Source organism: Dipodomys spectabilis, unplaced genomic scaffold, assembly GCF_019054845.1.
Source record: "Dipodomys spectabilis isolate Male_0828 unplaced genomic scaffold, ASM1905484v1 ptg000301l, whole genome shotgun sequence".
NCBI lineage: Eukaryota > Metazoa > Chordata > Mammalia > Rodentia > Heteromyidae > Dipodomys > Dipodomys spectabilis.
In genome coordinates, this window is record NW_024870978.1 from 10,378,044 (window position 1) to 10,403,079 (window position 25,036).

Consider the following 25,036-nt stretch of genomic DNA (forward strand, 5'->3'; position numbering starts at 1 on the left):
TTAAAAGGGAAGAAACAATCCACTTGCCCTTCTATTTCCAAGCACATATTTTTCTGACCAGCCTGATCCAGCAACACAAGACAAAACATTTTGCCTTTAAGAGATGGTCTCAGTGAGTCTTGAAAAAGTTAGCCATTGAAGAGATGCTGGCGGTAGGAAAAAAGAACAAACTCATGCCTTCTGCAAAATGCTAGTGGCCACTTAATGTATCTATCACTTTCTCTTCACAACTCTGGACCTTCATTTCCCTGTGTGCCCTCTCTTTTTTTTTTGGGTCCGGTCGTGGGGCCTGAACTCTGGGCCTGGGCGCTGTCCCTCTGCTCTTCAGCTCAAGGCTAGAGCTCTACCACTTGAGCTACATGCCACTTCTGGCTTTTTTCTTTTTGCTTATGTGGTGCTGAGGAATCGAACCCAGGGCCTCGAGCATGCAAGGCAAGCGCTCTACCGCTGAGCCACTTTCCCAGCCCGACTGTGTGCCCTCTCTTATCTGTCAGTGGATAGCAGAAATAGCATGGGGAAAATAAAAATTGCTCCCGGATTCAAAAATCTATTAGAAAAGTTGAGTTAAAACTTTCACTATCATGCTAGCTTAGCTTCTAATAAAGTTGTGCTCTCCCTTTTACTAGTTTACTGTGGTAAAGCTAACAATATGGCATCTTCTCATTTTAACATGGTTCTATCTGTCCCAATTGGAATGTCTAATTCCAAGAAGGCATGAGTTCGATTCTCAAACGAGAGTAAGACTGTGAACAAAAGTGGACAGCATATTCCATACTGCATTAGGAAATACAAAAGGCATTCACAAAGGCCTTGCTTGATTCAGGGGGACACATCGCAATTGGAAATCCCCAAGACAAGAAATCTTTACAATGCTGATGCAATTTTATTTTTCCATTTTCTGAATTTAACTTTCAGTACTGAAAAGTGGATTGCACATGTTCCAGTAATGAAACTAGGTTTTAAGAATAAGGTCTGAGGATGACTTACACAGTCAAGTCAGATATGGCAATGGAAATTGCTACTCAAGAATCCAGTTATCTCAAGAAACTTCTGAAGCTAATATTAAAAATGAATACTTTTTATCTAAATTAAAGCAGAAGAAATGAGGCTGTAATTGGTCATTTCCACCTTGCATATGGAATTTCAAATGGGACATATGGACTTTTTTCTTATCTGTATTTTAAGGTAAACATGGTTCTTATTTTCTTTTTTCTTTTCTACAAACTATCTCCTCCCACCCTGCCCTACCCCCACCCTTACACCCATTATCCAGTATACTGAATGGGAATTGTAACTCTTTCAGAAGACAGCTAATTAATTTACAGTACTCTAAAAACAACCCTGAAAACTGATCATCTCATTCATTTACTGTAACTTCAGTGCTGTTATCGACAGAAAAGAAAAAGTTACTTTAAGGCTTAAGGGAAAGTAACTTATTAAATTGTGAATGCAGCATTTTTTACTCTCCCATCCATTGGAAACTAGCAAAATGTATTCTGAATCAACAATACAAACTTTCTAACGTTAGCAAAGATTTCTACTCTCCTGACATAAAGTTAGAATAATATTCATAAACAGAATATCTAGGGGAGCCTGAGAAACCATGATCCACATCACACAAAGATCCTATGCATTTCATGATCAAAAAGTGCTTTATCTTTGAGAAATATGTCAGGGATAAAATGGAAATATACAATGCAAAAAACACTTGACACTTTTTCACAATTGTGGAAAAGGAGCAAAAAGGTCTGCTCTCTGAACAGGCCTTACTTATGCACAAGACTTTTAAGGTGTCCTAAATTAATATTGATTTAAAGAATTCATAATAGTGGGGATTTCACTCCACTATATTTAAAAAATAAACAGAGATTGGACATCAAAGCTGTCAACTTTGTTATTCATCAGAGCAATTCTGATACTTAGAAAACTCAATTGAATTAGCTCCAGGATCAAAACATTAACTTTCCCCAATCAAAAAGGATACAATCAAAAACATACCTAGAGTGTTATAGAACAACTCTCAGCAAACAAGTCATTTTCATATAAGCAAAAAGTCACTTCTTTCCTCTCCCTTCTCACTGATCAAGGCCACACGATTTTCAAATGAATATCTACTGAGAGATCAGTTGTGCATTGGACAAAGTACATAATTGGGTTAAAAATGAAAACAAAATTTTCAGTGAAGAATACTTATGTGCATGGCTTACACACTCCAGCTTCTTAATTTTATCCACCTCAAGAGCAAGGTAGATGCACAGTCACCTTGTGTAGATTACATTCTACTCCCCTGTAAAGCCAGTCAAGGTCATATTTAAGCATCTTCAGCAACAACAGTGCCTGAAGTGTGCAGCCATTTACAGACCACTCAATATGAGGGCATTATTATAACCAGCCTCTTTTGCCCAAAACCCGGCATTTTCAGATAAGACAAGATAATTGTTTTGTTTTGAGAAAACCGAGGCTTGAATCTCTTAAAAGACCTGCAATTTACTGCAAAGTGACCCAGAGGTAATAAAGGAAGCAGGAGGTTAATGGCTGCCTGCACCAAAAGTCTCTCAATCATTCTGCAGTAAATAATTATGGAAAGTGACATGACAAGTAGCCATGTGTGTACCACAGCTACAGCCAGTTGTACCACCTATATGCCTCCAACAGTTCCATAGGGTATTTGGGGGTTTTTGGTTTACTTTTCAGTTTGATTTTTGGTGCTATACAGACTGACATTTTGTTTGGTGCAGCATATGCACTGAAAGATCTGCTCACCAGATTTAACATTTCACTTGCTGAAATGATGAGAAGGGACAATAGAAACCTAAAGAGTTACATCTCTTCACAGAGACCGACTCTTTTGACTGTTTGAAAAAAAAGGCTTATCTCTGTAGCTAGTTTGAAATAAAACTCAATTTTTTGAAAAGGAGTCTTAGTTCCCTATTTCTAAGGAATGTAACTATTTTCATTAGCTGGGATGTTTGCCAAATTTTAAAAACAACTTCTAAAGCGTTTGTAGTAAGCAGCTAAAAACAAAACAAAAAAGTTAGTTGCTTCCCAGAGTTTGTATAATGCCATTATCTAACTGGAACAAAGACTATTTCCTTTAATAAGCTAGTATTAATGAATGAATCTCCATGCTCTGCAGATTTCTATTGTGCCTAGTCACAGGAATGAGGATCAGTGAAATGCAATCTTCCTACAGTGGAAGAGAGGCGATTAAACACCCCTGCAGGAAAAATAAGCCTCAGAGATTGGTTTAAGACTTAAAAACCCACCACTAGGACATTCACACTTAATCTTACACAGGCAGGTCAAAATTTTAATATAAATTACTTTTGCCAACACCTAGCTTACGCATTCTTTGCTCCTTTATTTGGAGGATTCTCAAATTGATATCTAAAGACTTACATATGATATATAACTGTTATATGGTCTAATGACTAAGAAAATTTCTCTGGTAAACAAAGCTGATGCCATATATGGTAGTGTTCTTGGCATATACTCTATATGCCTCAGACCACTTCCACATTCTTTCTATTCAGCTAATTATAGCTGAGTAGCCACTGGTAAAGGATTGTGAAGACCCTGTCATTTCTACAGAATAGAAAGGCAAGGCTAGTTACTGCAATTCAGCCAAATAAAAAGAAAAGAAAAAAGATTAATAAACCACTCCCTTGAAAAGGAGAGGTACTGCACCTTTGCAAAATTGAACTGGCTCACTGCAGCTGAGCAACAGAATCACCACTGAAGCAAGAAAATAAGTTGGTCTATACAGGAATTGTACATGATTTGAAAATGCAAAAGTTACAGCGATCAACTAATAGCTGCAACCTTAATTTCCATTGCTGCCTCAGAGTTGAAACTTAAACAGTTTTTGCAAGCCTAATGCTAGCTTCTCATCTCCTTTACTAAAACTAGGAATTTGTTCTCCGCAGCAAAGAAACAAAACACTCAAAACACATAGGTAAATACAGCAGGACATTATTGAAAACAGCTGCCTTGTAGTACAAAATACAGTACAAGTATACGGATGTCATTAAAACATCAAAAATACTATTGCTCCCATACAATTTAGGAAACATTCTTGGCAACGGAGAAAAATTGAAAAGAAACGCTTTAAAAAACGTTTAAAAATTCTACTATGAATGATGTGAGTAGAGAAATAGTCTGAAAAGGGCACCAATATTTGTGGCTCTTCTATTTCTTTGAACCTAAGATCAACATTATTTTGAGTCATAGTCTAGTTTTTTTTAAAAAAGCCTAATTTTATATACACAAGTATCTCCCTCTCAGCCACAAATACATGAAAATGACCTTTTTGTATATTACTTATTTCCCAATAAATACAAAAAGATTGTATTTATTGAATACTAGAATAAGATAATAAAAAGGATACGCAATAAATTAAAAAGGCAGCTCAAATAAAGGACAGGCATGCAGTTAAAAAAAATACTAAGATTGTGGAGATGGGGTTACTTGCCTCCTGGTTGAGAAGGTGTCACACAAAGAATACCTGAAAACTTTGGAAAGAACATTAACTCCCATTCAATTCAAAGTTTCCTAGGCCTGTGACATTTCTAGAAATACCTTTTGATGGGGTGGGATTAACTTGATTAACAAAATCATTTCTACTGAAAATCCATTTAAAATATAGAAGAGGCGATCCATGAAAACCCGAACTTTTATTCTTGAAAGACAGCTGGATAAACTGGCCAATGCCAGTATGTTGCAATTTCAAGATAGTATAAAAATGCTTCCAGGATATAGTCAGCATATTCACGTTCACATCAGTTCCATTCACAGATGGATTTCAGCTTCCACCGGGTACACTGCTTGAATCATTTATCCATCATTTGCCAACTTTGATTGTGAGGTACTAATAAGATGGATCAAGTTCTTAAAAATTTGTTTTAAAGAAGAAATGATGCTGGAATTCTGAACCTGAGGGTCTTTAGTATTTGAACAAATCCACAGATTAAACTGAAGGTGAATTAAGACTTCAGTTTTAGTTATTTCCAACTTCTCTGTGAGGATGCATATTCCATTAAAGCTCAGGCTTGTAGCCATACTGCTCCTTTTGCAGAAAATCATCAAGTTTTACAGTTAAAAATGCAGCCAACCAGTGGCTGTAACAGCCAAATTAGCCACAATTCACTGGCTCATATAGTAGAGCCATGGGATCTGGCTCTCATTCACACCAATGCCACTTCTTGGTAATGACCTCCACCTTTAGAGATCAAGGGAAGAACTTTAGTGAGTAGCAACCCATCCACTCAACGAGTTTGCCTTGTGCTTTATGCCTGACTTATTGTGCCTACCTCAGCAACCCCCAATGTAAAACTGCTTTTATTTTTTGAAAAAAAAAATTCCTTTTGCCCAACTTTTAAACTATTTTAGTAATGAATTCTCTAGTTCAAGCATTGGCTTTTGAATTTTCGCATCCTGGAAAACAATTCTGCAAAGAAAAGACATGGGGCCAGATTCCATGCAAAACCATTAAAAAACAATCCAATTTGTTTTGATTTGCTGATGGCTTCTTGAATTCTTTTTTGCCTTGTCCATGATTGTGTAAAGTTGCATTCCTTTTAATAAACCTGGACTCTCAGGACTGGGTAACTGCAAAGGTCTCTCTGTCTCAAGAATTTCTGTGCAGATCTCGATCCAAAAGGCTGATTACAATGAAGGTGAAGGATAGACACTGCAACGGCGGCTAGGCCTGGAGAGATACTTTAGATTTACCCAGGTACAACACAAATTCAACTGTTATACACAGATGGATCTGGGTAAGTCAGATGTGTTTAGGGGCCCAGACTCGAAATCTATCCCCTTCAGGATTATCTAGATGAGCTTAGGAACCTCGGGTGGGAAATAGAAGCTGAGACTCTTGCAGGTGAGGAGATGCTGTTGTCCTCTCTTTGCAGGTTGCTGTCAATTTCTGGAACTTTACTGCTTTACTCACTGTTCAAGACTGTTGTCTTATGGTTATTTCTCTTAACAATATTATTTTTTTTTAATTTTGTTGGTTTTTTTTTTCTCCCTTGGTGGCCTCCCGGGCTCCCTCTCCACTAGCTCACAGGGGAATGAGCAAGAATGGGAACTAGCCAGTGGGATGGGGGATGGGGGGCACGGGTAACAGGGTGGGGGAGGCCAGGGGGGAAAGCTGCCATTTCAATCCTCATCTACCTCTATGCCTTAGGACTCCTCACCCTCCCCCCCAGCACGACACTCATAAAGCTTATCCCTCTGCTGCTCCTGGATTTCTTTCATCTCATCCGCATACCAGCAGAAGACGCCACCAAACTTGCTCCAGGCCTTGAAGGGCACGGTGATGGCATTGCGGTAGGACGGCTTCACCTCACTTACACGTAGAAAAACTCCGTACTTGTTGCAGCCCACATCGAAGAAGAAACGTTTGGAGTCCACAGTAATAGAGGTGCCCTCCGGGAGTTCCCCGCACAGCCCCCCAATCCCCCAGGGGCTGCGGGCACCGCCTCTTGGGCCTCCGGCCAGCTCGTCTTCCTCGCCTCCCTAGTCGTCGATGAGCTTGGTGAGCATGTCGGAATTCGATGAGACCTTGCGCAGGCAGCACGATGGTCTGGCCGCTCTGGAGGTCACCAGTCCCGGGGCCTGCCCCAAAGCCGCCGCCGCCGCCGCGGTTGAGGGTCTGGCGGATGCGCAGGAAGCAGCCGCGCTGGTTCTCCTTGAGATCCAGGTAGTATTTGCAGTTCTCGCGCACCAGGAACTCGCTCTTTTTTTTTAAATTTAATTTTATTTTATTTGAGAACATACTGTACAGAGGGGTTACAATTACATGGGCAGGATAATGCATACATTTCTTACCAAGCATTGCAGCCTCCTCCTTTGTTTACCCTTCACCTCCCTTCCCAACCTCCCCCGTCCCCCCCACCCAGTCCTTCCCCCCACACACACTGACATTGTAAAGCTCGTTTTTGACATGACATTTTGTACTTCTCATGGTTGCAACAGGTCCACCTGAATCCTTAAACGACTTGTTTGTCCCCATCTCCTCCACAACTTATAATGACATCAAATATAGTGAAAGCGGGGGTTACACTGTGGGGGAGGGACATACAAAGCAACAAAGAAATAATCTTATAAATGCGTTAGAAACACATGCATGAAAGAAAAAAAACATTAAAATACATATTTAAGGGTTCGTTTTCCTAACATCACATTATCTGACCTTTTCCGCTTGACTCATAGATGTACTAGATATTGCAAATAAGGGAAACCATGGGACCTATGTTTCTTTGGGCCTGGCTTACTTCACTTAATATAATTTTTTCCAAGCCTTTCCATTTCCTAACAAATGGGGAAATGTCATTCTTTCTGATGGAGGCATAGAATTCCATTGTGTATATATACCACATTTTCTTGATCCATTCATCTACTGAGGGGCATCTGGGTTGGTTCCATATCTTAGCTATGGTAAATAATGCTGCAATAAACATAGTTGTGCTGGTAGCTTTAGTGTGGTCTTGTTTATAAACATTTGGGTAAATGCCCAAAAGTGGGATTGCTGGGTCATAGGGGAGTTCTATGTGAAGTCTTTTGAGGAACCTCCATACTGCTTTCCAAAGTGGTTGAACTGAGGAGTGCCGGGCCCGCCGCCCTCCTCTGTGCCCACTGCCAGCTGCTCAGGACTGCTGGGGCCCAGCTGCCCATAGTGCTCGATGAAGTCGAGCAGCCAGTCGCGGAACTTGGCCGCCACCAAAATGGACAGCGTGAGGCGGATCTTGGAGCCGCCCGCGCCCACCTCGGCGATCTTCAGGAAGCGGCCCTTGGCGTTCTGCTTCACGTCCAGGTAGAAGCGCTTGTTCTGGATGTCCAGCCGCTTCGAGGCCAGCTCCTGCGTCTCCTGCTCGCCGCCACCTTGGGGTGCGGGCTGGAAGCCTCCCTGCCAGCTGCCGCCGCCGCCACTGCTGCCGCGCTAGCTGCCGCTGTCGCTGTCCACCATCTTCTCTGCTGCCGCCTCGCTGCCGCCCGCTGTGCTCGCGCCCCCACCCTCTGCCCTGCGGCTGGCGCTCCTGGGCCCCCCAGCCTTGTCCGCCTGCTCCTCACGCGCTCCCGCCGCTCATCGCCAGCCGCCGCTGCCATCCCCATCCCCCAAGGAGAATTCTTGTGTGCTGGGCCAGTGGCTGTTGCTGAGCTGGGGTACTGTACCCAAGTGGGCTTCCAGGTGCTGGCCAATGGTGGCAAGGAGACTGTGGCCTGTCATCATAGGGCACCACCACCATTGGGTGGCCACATTCCAGGCTGCCTTTGCTGACCGTGATGACCGAAAGGCCGCCATACTTGCTGCCAGTGGTGAATAAGCCCATTTTATAGAGAGGAATTACTATTCTTAAGTGCGAAGACTGGCATTGGTTGAAGGTCACTCGGCTGGAATGTATGGATTTGTACTCTGCTCATGCGACTTTAAATTGAGTCTCAGACTTGAGCACCATCCACTGCAGGGCTGGTTGGAGCAACAGCTGGACGGGTTCCTCCCTCAGGATCTCTTACTCAGTGTGTGTCTGTAAAACCCACTCTTACCTTTCACCTTCTACCTTGGGTAGCCTACATCAGGGTCTTTGGTTGAGTGCCAGGTTGTGCCTGCTGCCTGATGCCTGCTTGCAGGTTGGCCTGCTCTGCAGCCAGCAAAAGCTGAAAGTGTTTCATGTACCATGCACACCAGAGACTCTAATGCATCTATGCCAACATCCTGAGGGCCACTGCCCAGCAGAGAGCACAGCTGAGCCTCAGAGACCTAGAAAACCTCTCTTGGAATGCTGGCTCTGTTCCCTCTTCCTTTTTGTCACACTGTCAAAAAACCTATGTGTGCTAGACCAAGAAGTGGGTGGCTAGGCCAGTCCCTAATGGGACTTTGTTGCTGTACCCTCATGCACTTCTACCTGCCACATCCTGGGCTCTCAACCCACTGGTATAAGTGCTAGATAATCAGGCCACCACTTCACACTTCAGGACAAAAGAAGCTCACCTGAGGTCTTGGTGCAAAGTCTACATGTCCAGGGCTTGTGTTACTAACCACATCCTCACTAGGGGATCAATAGTGTACTCTCTGGGGCTTCTTCCTCTCTGGGAATGACCAGGCCTTGCTTTATTCACAGGAGTGGCATCTTAGGCAGATCCAGGAGATGCGCAGCATGGATGTGTGCCTGACTTTCATGTAGAGACTTAGATGACTGAGCCAGCCATGGATGGACAGGGAAATGCTTCTGCATCCAAGTTGCCTTGATGAATTCTTACTTAGAAGATGACCTGGCTCTAAGCAGATCTCAAGGGGAAAACAAGAGTAGATGGGCTGGGCCACATCTGTAATTCTAGCACTTAGGTGGAAGAGATAGGTAGAGAGCAGCTGGAGGCCAGACTTTAACTTCATAGTGAGATTGTCTCAAAAGAAAGCCAACGACTGAGGAGGTAGATCAGTGGTTAAAGCAGTTTTCTACTGTGTGAAAGTGTCTGAGTTCAATTCCCAGCATTCTGAGGACAGCATAGACACAAGCTCTGTTTCCTAACCTCCTTTCAGAGGGAAAGGACCTAGCCACTTGATCAAGGTGCTTTACAATGAGAAAAACGCCAATAGTACCTCAGTCCTGCACTGCCATTGAACCTTCCCAATCACTTCTGCTTCCCCACCACTAGGCCAGGGGACCCTTCCCTGTCTGTTCCTTCTCAGAAGGAACACAAGCCATGCTTCTCAGGTAGAACCAGAGTATTTTTGGCAGTCCCTTGGACCTGTTAGTCAGGCCGTGGACCTCAAGGAATCTGCTGTTCAGATGTGGATGTGTAGGGACTGACAAAGCCACAGCTGAGGACAGAGATGGGGCCAGGGTCGCAAGGCTCCTTCCCCATTTGCACTTATCTCTGGATTACACCCAGCCATGTCCTCAGCTGCTCTGATACTGGAGATCGCTAGCACTAGAGGATCACACTGTGCATCTGTGGATTCTGATCTATGCCAAAGCATAGCCATTGGGAGTTGGTAAAGATTGCTGAAGAATGTACTCTGGAGTTGGGGGAGGGGGCTTTCATGATGTGGTGTGTGTTGGCACAGGCAAGGGCAGTTCATAGGGAGTGCTGCCAAATCCCTCTTGAGGACCTCCTGCTTACCTGTGATCCTGCCCATGTTTACAGCTGGACTTGAGGTGGTTAGGTTGTGAGCTGACAGATCAGAAACCTTCTCTAAACAGAGCCCTGACTTACCTGGAGGGACGACTTGGCCTTGTCTGATGGCCTGGTAGCTGCTACCCAGCTCTGGCTATTTTGGCTTAGTGGGTGTGGAGGCCATGGTGCAGGTGAGGAAGGTCCTTTCCTTCTGGCAGCCCAAGGAGGAGATTTGGTTTGTCCCTACCTCTGGGCTTTGCATTTTTGTCTTATAAGCTTAAATGTCTCTGGTCCTGGAGGAGCTCGGAGTCTAGAAGCAGAGAAATGACACAGTAAGTCCTGACAAACTTGCTTGTCACTAGTGGCAAAAGGTAGCCCAAGGTGTAGGCTGTCAGGCATTCTGGACCTCAGACATGCAATTATTCTAGTCCAATGCCATCAAGATCTGCCCTGCAGGCAGAACACTTATGTCATGGGATGATATGATGTAGTAAACGCCAGGTGGGTTTGCCATGGAGATGCTCTCCAGGGTCAGACTCTTGAGTGGGGGTGGGCAACTTCACCTACCCCTACCAAGGGCTGAAGGGCATTCTTTCCACTAGGAAATAGCATTTTGTCATTAGTGGGGAGGGAGTTTGGGGGACAGATTGCGTAAGCAGCGTACAAGCAAGATAGCTGGTAGCGAGTGGTGAAAGCTGCACTGCAGAATGAGGAACAGGAGGCTGTAAACAGTTTACAAGGAGCCTTGAGTAGGTTGAGGTTTAAGTGAGCTCAGTGGGTGAGACCAAAGGCGGAGAGATTAGTGTTCAAGGCTAGGACTGAAAGGGTTTTGGAGAATCGTGAGGGAACTGAGTTTGAGGTAGCAGAGGTAGGATTGGGCTTGGCTGTATGGGGTTGTGGATGCAGGAGCATGAGGGTTGGGACGTGAGGGAGTGGTGGCATTCTGGCCTGTGCACATGGCATAAGTGAAGAGGGAAGGTACAGGGAAAGAACGTCTGAGGGCTCACTGGAGTCTGGGGCTAGGCCCTTGTATTGGGCCACTGAACCAGATGTGCTCATAGTCTCTGAGTGATGCCTCCACCCTTGGGAAGCAGACATACAGATGAGCCTTTTCCAGGTTGTACCTACATACAATCAAGCATTTGATCTGTGTAGAGATCTGTGGTCCCATTGTGTGTGGTCAGGTTGAATTGGCCCAGGTCACTGGACAGGAATATAGACATCCTTTGCCCATAGGTCAGCTCTGAGGACCAGCAGAGTGGCAGAAGCACAACTGGAAGCTCGGTCCATGGAAAATCTGCACTATCCTTATCCTCCTTTTCCAAAGCCTGAGGTATCAGACCCAGCAGGACAAGGCACTGCTGTCAAGGTACATGGGATATGATCCCTCAGTGGTTACTTTTGAGGGTGTGAAATTGAGGTAAGCTGGGCAGTAATCCTTATCGACCAGACTCAAGTTTTCATTTTAGACACAGTACAGGAGGCATTAGCTAGTGAGTTACTGCTCCCATCGCTCAGCTCCATGGAAGTTTGTACTGACCAGCCCAGTACTGTGAGTCCCATACAGGCCCATCATCCTTCCCCCTCTGGGACAGGTGGGAGGCCTCACAGGGACAGACAGCAAAGGACAGGGTCCTTGCTGTCCCAGAACCTTCACTTGGATTAGCTTGTCACTTGACACTGGGAGGCAATTCTGGCCTCACTGTCATCTCTCATCCCACATGCCCACAAGCATGCCATGCCAACCTACCATCAACAATACAAGTCTTTGGGCTCTGTTCCTGTCAGGGAAGGTGCCAGGCCCATTTGCACCCACGGGGCCACAAACAGCCCCAACAGCAGCCACCCCATTCCCCTCCCTCCCACCCTCATTCTTCTTACTGTCCACATGCCGCCCCGGTCTTTTCAGACTTGTGCACAGGAGATGACCCCAGGTGGCAAACATCAGCTGACCCTCCACCTGCCTCAGTGTGACCACTAGGCACCTGCATTGGTCACTCACTTGGGTGAGTGTCTGTGCACACTTGTTCCCACACAACACACTAACACTGGGTCAGGCTTAGACACAGTCACACAGAGCTTTCTCTGCAATTACCACAATGCCCTAAGCTCCTTTCTTCCCCAGACATCCTTGAAAATGAGATCACTGAAAAGGGCCCTGTGCCAATGTAATCCTGGCCCTGTCTCCATGCCCACTATCCAACACTCCCCCAGTTTAAACACTCATCACAGGTGAAAGAAGCTTGCTACAGACATGGGAAATGAGGTATCACAAGAGTTGCATCTACCCAACTGCATTTCACTTGGCATGCTTTGGCTGAATTCTGACATGTTCCTTCCTAGCCAGTCCCGGGCCCAATACTGCCTCTCAGCTCTGCTGCCAGGGGCCTAACACCTTTCTCACCTTTTGTAGGCTTTCACACGTGTGTGTGTGTGTGTGTGTGTGTGTGTGTGTGTGTGTTAATCCCATGATCCTCCTCAGTTCCCCTTTCTAAAAGTGGTAGAGTTTTTCTGAGCTCCTGCCAGCAAGCCTCCAGGGGAATGGGTCTTACTTTGCCAAGAGATTCTGCCCATACCTGGAGAGAAACTGGGATGATGGTTCTCATGATTGTGGAGGACATGTACACCATATGGACAGTAACAAAGGGTACTTGTTGCAGATGCCCAGGGGGTATCCACAACCCTTTTGGCCCCATGGAGGCATGGTGCTCCAGCAAACAGGCCCTGTGAGTGACTAGGTGATCCTTGTCCTGCAAGGCTCTCACTGATGTGGCCAGCTGGAGCACACCCAGGTCTCACCCAAGTGGACATGTAGGTCTTTGCAGAACCAGCTTTCACTCCTCTTCATCCCTTCACTGGCCTCTCTGTCATCTCTCCTCTTACAAGCCCCCAGGTGCACCCACTCACTCAACTTCCAGCCATCAACTCTGCAAGTCTGTGGGACTTGAAGCTGCCTGGGAAGGTGCCAGGCCCACAAACTACCATATAACCACAAATAGCCTCAACAGTTACCACACAGCATTCTCCATCCCCTCCCAACCAATGCTTCTTTATGGCCTTATGTCACTCCCTGTCTTTTCAGACCTAGCAGTTATATAAACACATGCTAGAAAGGGCTGGCTGCATCTGCCTGTATGAGGCTCTCCCATGGAGTTCCTAGTCTCTGTCCTCCCATTTCAGTGGAAACATCTGGAGGTGAGGCTGCAGGTGAAGGCGACTGGCTTGGTGCTGTTCCTTCCAAAGAAGGGATAGTCAGCCTTAGGTACAAACACACAAACACACACACACAGGTGAAAGCCATTCAGGGGCAGAATACTGTGTGTTGTGTATGGCGGAGACACCAGAAGGAGAATGTGTGTGTGTGTGGAGGGAGGCAGCATCGTGGAAGGCCTGATGTGGATCCTTTGGGGACTGATCTCCTGAGCTCTGCCGGCACTGCTGTTAGCACTGGCTTGCGCCATCTTCCAGCTCCACTGACACTAGAGCAACAGCCATCACCACAAATGCACTGACCACAAGCTTCTGCATGCAGGGAATCTTGCCTAAGGGCTCTTCAGACAGCTCCAGAACTAAGCCCCACGTTGCACCAGCCCCCGCCACACACCTGCCTGCCCTCTTACTCATTAATCCTCTGCCTTCTTTCCCTACTGTTTCCTTTGTTTCCACTGTTCTTATTGTTAATTTCAAAAAAAAAAAACTGGCACACAATGACATCTCTCTGGTGGAAAAAAATTCCAATCCGTGGCCCCAAATCATTTTCGAGTTGGTGCAGCCCCTGGCACTGTCTACTAGGGAACACAATCCTTGAACAGTTATGCTTCAGAGGACCTCCCCACTCTTTGCCTCCTTGTTTTTGGCAGTCAAGAAGCTATCCAACCTTCCTTATTCTGGATTCCTTACCTTTTTGCTGGTAGCCTGTTATCTGCCCATATTAGTAGGAGTAGTACCTCTGATTTAGGTCACAGGCCTCTATGTCCCAACAGTAAATGGAACTCAGAACCGATCTCACAAGGCATCTTCCTAAGGTGGCAGGGAATTTTGGAGGACAGGAGTGCAAAGGAAAACACGGAGGGAAGGGCATACTCCAGTTGTTGCCCAGTCCAATGCAAGGAGAACTACTCTGGAGGGTACATGTTGGGGAAACATTCCTGGGGCCCAAAGTTCACATAAAGTCCTATCAGCAGTTCTGTCACACGGATTCATGAGGGGGAAAGAGGAAGGGAGAGCCTGTTTGTCTAAAGACGTGGCCAACCCATGTCTTATCTTCTGCTGATGACCTCACATGAACAGTTGGAACTAACACACACAAGCCCTTACAAAACAACTAGCATGTGTGCAAACCAATGCACACAGTCTTCAGATAGCATTTCTGGCCAGCATCCTGGCAGGTAGGTTGGAAGGAGCTGCTGGCTAGCACTGAAGAGAATGTAGAATGGCGTAGGGGGACGACTGGGAGAACTCTCCCTAGATGAATCTGTGCTAGCTTGGAGAACCCATCCAAGCTCTGAAGAAATAGGTCACTTGAATTAATAACAGCGCCAATGCTGGGGTTTCCTGCCACAGGGACTTTTGCACAATTCATCAGGATATCTTGGCAAGACTACTTTCTCCTAACAGCACTGGGAAGACCAAGGGGTTAGAAGGCTCTAGAATGTCCTTGCAGACAGCACCAATGGATATTTCCAGTCCATGGCTAGCAGGAAATAGTGTGTGAGGGAGGGGGACAGTAGATTTAGGAAGGGAGGTGAGGGGGAAGTGGTTGGACAATCCCAATCTCTGTCAGAGAGACTGCAAGAACCCTAGCAAAACCTTTCCTTTTCCTCAACAAAACAGGTATGCATATCTCATTGTGGAAAGCACTGCATCTGGCTTAGACATTCACCTGTGAGCAGAAACAGAGAAAGGAACCTCTGGCACCACCAGACATAGACCTCCTGACCTCCCTGACTGAACCTGACTAACGTGACTGGTTCTCCTGTGGCATGAATTCTGCCAGCCATTGTTTAGCTCACCAATGGATGCCATCCTGCAATGTGCTCCTCATGGGCCTGCTTTCCTAGAGGAAGGTTCATCACATGCCATGATTACCCTCTGCATTCTCAGTGAAAGATAGGTGGCTTCCTTCAGGGCACTGAAGCAAAGACAAGGTCTTTAATTAGAAAAAAGAAAGAATTTCACAGGAATAAGAGCAGGGGGATATTCAGAGCGACTTTAGTAAGGAGCCATAAATGTCTGTTCCACACCTATATATGCTCCACTCCCATACTGAGTTTTATCACAACACCTAATTCTATCACATGCAATGTGACAGAGGAGTCCCAGGAAGGAAAGTCCTTCAGAGTATTACCACCAATTAAACATAAAAAACCCAGAAGAAATGACATGGCTCAAGAGCTAGTCAGTGTCACCCTTCAGGACAAAACCTCCGTGACAGTTTCCTGGCCTTGAGTTTAAGCTCTACAACTGGCACTGAAATAATAATAGTAATAATTCTACAGAGATACGACAGATTTGTGGCATTGGATAAGATGTCCACTCAAATCAGGTGATTGGGATAGTTAATAGCTCTGAAAATATTTTTTTGTGGAGTTCTACTTTTCTTATCTTTGTGGCCAGGTGATCCTTGCTCTAAGTTTAGCAGTTGCATTACTACGTTGGTTTCCATTCTGTGGTTGCTGGTGGCAACTTCAGTTTGAAAGAATTACAGCCCTGCATGCCCTTGTGGAAAGCATTGGAGACCACACGAAGCCTTTACCAGCTTGTTACCATCAGACAAAGTGTTGGCACAATCATCATCTCATGCTGAACCAGACAGTCATGACGCAGAGAAGCCATGCTGCTGAAAGGAAAACCTCCCACTCCTACTGCTTTAACTCATGCCAACGTGCACTTACTTTTCATAATGTCACCCATTCAGTACTGCCATACACATGCAATCACACTGTGCATGACTGTGAGGGACAGCACTGCAGGAACTGCTGATTTCACTGTATCTTGTTCCTTCGTTTTTCCTAGTACTACCCCAGCAAGGGGTAGTTAAACAACCACTGGGCCAAAGAGAAGCTGCACTTATAGGCTATTTTTCTAAAGTGGGTGTACCATTTGCACTCTGCTGCCATTGGATGAATGTCTGAATCTCTCTGGTCTTAACTAATATCACTATAACAAACATTGTTAGTGCAAATTTTTGTGAGGTCTGAGGTTACACATCCAGTGTGCTTCAAATAGGTAATAGCATCCAAAACCCTGCCATGTGTTTGTCATCTATATTTGATGGTGGTCAAAGCTGACCGTACAAGTCTTTTGCTCACATTGCAGTTAGGTTGTATTTCTGTGTTCTGACCATGGAGTTGTGAGCCATGTTCCAGAACATTTTATTGGACTGTGCGAGGTGACAAAATCAGAAAAAGCTGAAGGTTGCTCAGAGTCTAAATTTTTCAAGGACAAAGCTGAGATTCAAACATGGGCAGTGCGTGCTTAGACACCATCGTGAGCAGTTGCTCACCACAATCATCACTGTAGGCACAGATGGACAGCCATTCAGAGGCACAGGTACCTCCTAGCATTATTAATTATGCATACCTGTGACTAGTCTAGCTGATCTGAGGACAGCTAAGGAATGCTTTAACTCACACACTAATGGGCTAATAAAAGTGACAAGGTTTCATTATACTACAAGGTATTTTATACTCTGGATTCAATACTTTGGACAAGGAGCACTAAATTGTGACTGTATCACTTTTTGGGAGGCAGCAGGGGAAGCAAGTGAACAGTCTCTGAAATGTGAAAGGTCATGAGCTACCACCTCCTATCCACATCCTAAGGCCCCTTTGCTAGACAAGAATGCATCTCCCTAAAAGCATCCCCAGAAGAATGGCCCAGTATGGACCTAAGGAGGTTCTGTAAGCATCCAAAGAAAACCAGGTTTCAAGTGACTCAGTGACAACAATAGATTTGCCAACCAACTGCCACCATTAGGAGGTCAGAGTGAGTTTACTTTGTGGCTTGGGTAGTAGCAATTGGAGGCTGACTTGATGGGTCTTCTGAAGAACCCAGCAGGGTTAAATAAAGTGGCCAAGCAGATTGACATGCCACAGTACCTGTGCCCACATCACTCAGTACCTTATCACTAGGTGGTTCTACAGACTACCTGACAGTGCACAGAGGAAGGCTGCATAGCCAAGTGCTCAGGATACACTGACCAAAGGTCATTGCTGAGGAACAGAAATGAGCAGAAAAGGCTCAGCTCCTCACTAACATGGACTCTCCCATTGGGTGAAGCACAAAAACTCTGAAGACATACAGGCCTGTGTTCAATTCCTATTTCTAACACATTGGAGCAGATTAAGCCAGAGCTCAAGTTCTGGTACAAAGCTGTGATAATATCCATGTCTGTTAGGGAGAAGTCACATGTTGCTTGTTATACTCCAAGCTCAGTGCTAAAGGAAGCACATGTCCACAGACACAGATAGCTCTCATTCACTCATTGTCAATCTGGACACAGGTGACAATGCTGAACCCCAGAACCCAGACTGTTCATAAGAGGCCCTAATCCCTTCACCAACTTGGCAAAGTGAGACCTGTATTTCCAGCAAAGCAGAGGAACCGCAAATTGCAGAGTCTCTGGAATTCCAGCACAAGCTTCTTAATCCTGATTCTTCACAATCTCTATAAGCTTAGTGCCCATCCCTCATGGTCACTATGTTGACTGACTGTGGCTGAAGGCTCAGCCAATGCCAGAGGTAAAGGCAGCTTTCGGGGGTATGCACAGGGTGCCTAGTGCCTGGGCCTCCAAACATTAGTGAGAACTAAGAGCAGAAAGCCTGTGGTCAGGCCTTCTGAGCCCCATGCAGGACAGCAGCCGAACAACTGCCTTATCTTCAGCCACAGAACCAGGGGGACTGTTATCAGACTCAGCCAAAACACACAGGCTCAGAGTTGCAAAAGAACCAAGTTTCTGAATACTATAATCAAATTCCACTCAGAAGTGAACCGAATGGAGACACATTCATCTACAAATACTGATAGATGGTAACCTGCCTCTATAAAACCTTAAATGAATCAAAAGATGGGGAAGATAAGGCGTAACAGCCTTCCCTGATAATCCTATAATGGAAATGCAAGCAAATACATGCTCCTTCTGAATAACTTCCTACTGACACTCTGCAAGATCTTTGCTTGTCATGGAAAAAGTTACCCTGCTGCCTAGCCAGCCAAAAGACCTTCTTATCTATCCACTAAGGCTCAGTGGTAGAGTGCTCAGAGTGCAGAAGGCACTGGGTCCAAGCCCCAGCATTTTTCACCCACAGGAACACCACCACTATATTGTGACACATGATCCTGATCAAGGGCTGTCAAAAACCAGATCCACAATCCTACAAACAGCCCTAAAGAAAACATTCTGTTTGTTCTGAGATAAGGACATTTAGTTGAATATTAATATGGCCCATCCCCTCTCCTGCCATTGAGAATGACTCAGGAAGTTTGCTGTCTCTAGGACACCAGCCCAAGCAGAAGCAGCACAAGCTTCATCAGCAGGTCCAACCTCTAGCTCCACAGAACCAAGAACATTATGCAAGACAGTCAATTCAGTCAACACTACTTCAAGATGTGTTTCATCAGTAACACAGGTCAAGCCATAGAGATCACAATGGCAGAAAACTCAACAACAATCACTTCTGGCTGTTGGTAATGCTCTGGTAAAAGAACTGCTCTTCCGAAAGACTTAATGGCCTTTGGATGAGGCTCCATCAATGCTTGATACAGGATGCATGGTGTACTTCCCCTCCCTTGTTCACCCACAGCTCAGTGTGTGTAGTGCAGTGACTACATAAAGACAAGTGGGAGCCCAGATTACACAGGCACCATACAAATTCTAGGGAAGAGACCTTTCAGGACCCACACCCACTGCATCTGGGACAGACACCAAGTCACTGAGTCAGCAAGCCCAGCAAGCAGCAGGCATTCAGCAAACTGGGTCTCAAAGAAGGAAAATGGTAACATCTAAAAGAGTGTGCCCCAAGACCACTGATATTCTATGGGACCAGAGTACAATGGGCAGGGGGCAACATTTGCCTTCCAAACATCAACTTCCTAAAATCTGCAGGATACTGCCTTCACCCCTCCCCTCTATGCTGAGGGATCAGTGTGCTAAGATTGTGCTGCAAATCTTCTTGTAGCCCTGATTAAAACTGAAAAATACTGAAGAGTAAGAAGAGGAACAGCCAGCAGGTGGCATGTGAACTACAGGGTAGCCAAGAAAGAATAGCAGAGGCCAATTTACAATGACATGAACAAACAATGAAATGAGAAGGCAAAATCAACAGCTTATCAGGAGCAGGAGAAAAAGACACCCAAGTGGCAGGAGTCAGGCAGCTGGCCCACACTGCCATAGAACCGTAATCTGCTCCCACAGGAAAACCCTTTGCAGCTGCCAGCCCTGCCTGCCAGCCAGCCTGACACCATGCTCTGCATTCTACCATTCGGCCTCTAATCCATTTCACCCAAATTTCTTCTCAGATGTCCTTATAAGATCCCTAGGCTGGGTGCTGATGGCTCACACCTGTAATCCTAGCTACTTAGGAGGGTAAGATCTGAGGATCACAGTTCAAAGCCAGCCTGGGCAGGAAAGTCCGTGAGACTCCTATCTCCAATTAGCTACTAGAAAACTAGAAGTGGCACAGTGGCTCAAATGATAGATCACTCGCCTTGAGCTGAAGAGTACAGGGACAGGCATAGTACCAAAGTTCAAGCCCCATGACCGACAATAATAAGTAAATAAATGAATAAGTATATAAATAAATAAATAAGATCCCTAGGAACATAGCTCTTTGGCCTTACCAGGTCTCCTAGCCCCATGAATGGGATACTGACCTGCCACCCAAGACCAGCACAGCCAACCCAGGACACTAGGGCCAAGAGCAATGTAATGACTCCAACTACTAAGAGCAAGGCTCCTCATCCTGGATGCCTGGCTAGTTCCACTTCAGTCTCTGACAGCTGCTGGGTACCCCATGCTCATTGGTCACCCTACCTGTCACAGAGTCCATGTGCACCAGGAGCAACACAGAGCAATGAGCCACAGCCATGTGAAGTTAGAACATAAATGACCAGCACACAGAGTATAAAATAAAACCCACCTTGGAAAAACACACAGAATCAGGCAGGGGAGGTACTGGGGACCTCACTTTAGACACCGGAGATGCCAGTGAATAGAGCCCATGGTGACTGCTTCCCCACAGAGAGTAAAACATTGGGTATGTCCACAGGACACACTGAGCTCACGTTTCCTCCCAGGGTGGTTGCATCAAGTCTGGGAGCCCAGGAGTCCTGAGACAGGGCAGAGAAAATGAGTGACAGGAACAAGCCTGCTGCTGGAGCCTTTATTCCCCAACTTCTCCCTAAAGAAAAAGCGTGAGCTATTGAATCCACACTTGTGACCCCGCAGAGGCTATACAACCATGCATATCATGCAGAGCTCTGGTCCACGGGGATCTCTGGGCAGACAGCGATCTGTTACTTCTCACAGCAGTTAGTACAGAAAGTACCTCACTTTAAGCACACACTTTTCCTTTCTCTTGGTAGTGCATTCTGTTTCATACAGTAAAATGAAGAGCAACGCCAGGTTCTACTACCAAATCACTTCTCATGCCATTCCATCCAACAGTATGTTGAAAGTGAAAAAAGGAATCTTTGTCATTTTTTAAAGCAAACTGATGTAATTATGTCCAACATAACCAGCTAATTCTTTTTTTTGGGAGGGGTCCAGTCGTAGGGACTGAACTCTGGGCCTGGGCGCTGTCCCTCAGCTCTTCAGCTCAAAGCTAGCGCTCTACCACTTGAGCCACAGCGCCATTTCCAGCTTTTATCTTTCTGCTTAAGTGGTGCTGAGAAATCGAACCCAGGGCCTCAGGCATGCAAGGCAAGCGCTCTACCACTGAGCCACCTTCCCAGACCCAAACCAGCTAATCCTTTAGTTTATTTTTTATAATTATCTTTAAGTAGTTGTACAAAGAAGTTCCCATTCTACAAAATAGTATATGAGTACAAAGTGTCTGACAACATTGTCACTCTCTTAACCCATCCCTTCTCTCACTTTTTTTTATTTAATTGAGATTAGGTGATTACATAAATTTCACATATTTACAGTATTGTGAAATAGTGATACTTAGAGTCACGATCACATTTTAACTTTCACAAGGCAAATTGTCATTATCATGGTCTATATAGTATGTGAATTCTATGAGCTTTGTCAATACAAGTTATTTTTTTCACATCTGGTGATGTTTACATTTCTTTCTTTTTGCTTATTGTAGGATGTTTCCACTTATTCTGTTCCTCTTCCTGGCTTCCCTCTGTGTGTGTGTATATCTATCATATATATAGTCAAGAAAATGGAGTCATTTAGCAATGACATGACAAAATGGGTGGCTGTCCATTGTTTCTTGAGTCCTGTTACTTTGCCATATCTTCTTGCATTTGGCTTTATCATCAACATATCAGGGAGACCATGTACCATTTCTCTCTTTGTTCTTGGCTTACTTTGCTCAAAATAATCTGCTCTAGTTCCATCCATTTCCCTGCAAATGTCATTATTTTGTCCTTTCTAATGACTGCATAATATTCCATTGTATATAAGTACCACAATTTTTGGATGCACTTATCAGTAATGGGGAATCTGAGTTGTTTCCGAATCTTGGCTATTGTGTACAGTGCTGCAATAAACATGGAGGTCCATGTGTCTTTGTATACTGGTTCCTGTTGCTCAGGGTAGATGCCTAGGAGTGGTATGGCTGGGTTATAGGGGAGATCTATATTTAGCTTTCTGAGGTATCTCCAGACTATTTTCCAAAGTGGTTGTATTAGTATACATTCCAACCAGCAATGCAGTAGGGTTCCTCTTTCTTCCACATCCCCTCCAGCATTTGTCATTGGCTGACATTAGGATGTGGGCCATTCTGACTGGGGTAAGGTGTCTCAGTGTTGTTTTTATTTGCATTTCCTTTACAGCCAGGGATGATGAATATTTCCTCATAACCAGCTAATTCTAAGAGCCAAGTGATATAAGAGAGCAAAAGAAAAGGTAACACCGTCAAAAAAGAAATGATTCCCTGATTTCTGTAAGTATAAGCCCTCTGAACATCACTTTTATATACTTTTTTTTAATGTTATTCATGGGGCTTGAAATCAGGGCCTGACCACTGTCCAGGAGCTTTGTTCCTGAATGCAAGTGGCTCTACGACTTTGAACCACTGTGCCACTTCCAGTTTGCTGTTGGTTAGTTGAAGATAAGAGTCTCACAGACTTTCTTGCCTGAGATGGCTTTGAAACATAATTCACTCTCAGCCTGCTGAGCAGCTAGGATGACAGGCATAGCCACTGTCATGCGGCTCAATTTTTAAAAGTCTTTAATACTTAAAACCAAGAAATGTACTCATTACTTGACTTAGGAAACAGTAACCTCTCTGTGTATCACCTTTGTCATAACAACAACAAATAATAATAAAATAAATTATTAAACCACTACCTCCACATGAGAAAGAGCCTGTGGCCTGACAAGCAATGGCAAGCAGGGTGGGTCTGAGCTCTCTTCACAGACCTGCCTGTCCACAGGTCGGTCTGTGCAGGGCTCCCCTCCTCACCGTGGTCAGGCAGCATTTACCCTATGGCTCTGAAGGAGCCTGATCATACAGAGTGATCCTCCACACCAGGTCCTCCAAGGAGTCAGGAATAAATGTGAGGCATTCCATGAGTGTCAAAGGTTAAAACGTAGTATTGGCAAAGACACCAAGCACTTGCTGTAGAGAAAAAAAAAGAGGCTGAATGCTCAGAGCAAGCAGGGACACAAGAACCAGGAAGCCAACAAGCAGGTATTAGAGATGAAACTCTCCGGAGCCCTCAAGTGCCACTTACCATTTATGATGGAAACATGGGTAATTTCCACCAAACTCCAGCCCCCAACCACTGGATCAGACGAGAGCCAGTGAAGCACAGCCATCCCCCAAGTCTTGCAAGTGTTATCACGGTACACACGCATAAGGAGGTGAGACTAGACAGGCCCTAAGGTCCAAAAGAGTAATATTTCCAAAGGACTGAGTTGGATCTCAGACCCTTTCACTAGTTCTTGCAAGAGCTAATATGGATGACAGGCCTCTTTCCTCCTCTAGCTTCCTGGGAGGTGGGGTGATATCTCTGCCCACATGAGGCTCTTTCCAATGCCAGGAAGTCCCCAACATAGCTTAGGTGATTTCAGCAACAGGCTCTTTTTATCTCCAGAACTGTTAGCTAAAGCAACCTCTTCTTTAAGAAGTACCCAGCCTCTAATACCTTATCCTGTTAATGAGATACTAAGAGATCCTGAGGGTTACACACAGTTTCCTCCCAATGGCCCAATGAGTCCCCATGGATGCCCTGAGTGAACATCTACCTGGTAGTGATATCACAGGGCCCGTGTGCTCCCTCAGTGACAGCTCCCATGGCTGAAGCTCCACCACAAATCCACAAAGGTCTTCTGGAGTCCTGAGAGAAGAAGAAGACTGAACACAGTCCCATGTGCCCCTGGAAATGGACTTAATCCTGCACCCAATATACAGGGTAGAAGTCATACCAGCCACTGACTACTCAAGAGACCAGGACAAGTCACACATCGAGCTTTTACACCAGTAGGGTCAAAACACAGCCTCCACAAGCTACACACTGGTTCCAACCCAGTTCCTCAACTACACAAGGTTACTTTTATGAAGTCAGTTTATCCACCTGGAAAACCAAGAGACAGCACATAACAAATAGTATCACTTGCCCAAAAACATGCCTGTCATGAGGCAGTACTGGGCAGAACTTAGCTCCTTCCTAGACTCAACAAAACATTCTGTGCAATAGCACAGGGAGGAATAGTGCAAAGAAGCCTGTGAATGAGCTGCTCCATGAAAACCACTCACATCTTCCTCATTATTTCTATCCGGCTATGAGGAAACTGGGGCTTCAAGATATGTTTGGTGATGTAACATCCCCTCCATCCATGAATGTAAGCACACTCAGTGCCGACCTCACCTTCTGACTACTGCTGCAGGAAGACATGTACCCAGAGCATCGTACATTGAAGAGTGGTGCGAGTGTCCCAGACACACCTGTGGGCTTGTGGCATGGTACTGGTGGGTGGCACACAAGTTTGAGGCTGAGGATGAATTCTGCTTTCATCATCACCTGTCACAGCAGTGAGCACAGGGCACACAAAAGGAATGTGCAGGCAGAGCTATGTAGTGTGAGCTGCCCACAGCCTCAGCCCTGTCCCTGTTAAGGCCCCCATGACCTCACTGACTGGGTGGAAGCAAGCTTTGCACTTGTCACGCTGCAAGGAGAGTCCTACATCACACTATAGGACTGTACTGAGGCCATCCTCCTAATCCTCCTACCTGCCTGTGGACTCTGCTGCTGTCTTCAGGATGACAGCAAGCACCCCAGGATGATCTTAGGTAGGCAGTACTAGCATACGACTGAAAGACCATTCATTTTTCTAAGGAGCTCTAGGTTCCCATGGGCAGGACCCTTGCCAGTACTGATACAAAGGAGCCACCTCAACCCACTGTCAGATTCATGCTGCTGTGGATCCACTCTGGCCTCTTCTAATTCCTATGCGGAAGCACTAACTCTGTAGGAGGGTTTTGGAGGTGAGTAGGGTAGGTGTGAGGCCAGGAAGGTAATGTGCCCTTTGGAAAGTTAATGCACTCACCACACACTTCTCAGGCCAGCACAAATCTGGACAGCAGGACACAACGAACGAGGCATATAGAAAAGGAATAGGGGGTAAAGTTCAAGAAGCCCTGGTAGTCATAAATTAGGTTCAGCTCTGCCAAAGAGAGCACAACACTCAGATTTCAGTGGTCCATCCTAAACACTGAGCTCTGCTAGAGAACAGGAG

The 25,036-nt window shown here is 45.4% G+C and overlaps 1 pseudogene; it reads right to left on the minus strand.

The window, feature by feature from the left end:
- Positions 1-6,159: 6,159 nt before the first annotated feature.
- On the minus strand, positions 6,160-7,969 carry LOC122127430 (annotated as a pseudogene).
- Positions 7,970-25,036: the final 17,067 nt, after the last annotated feature.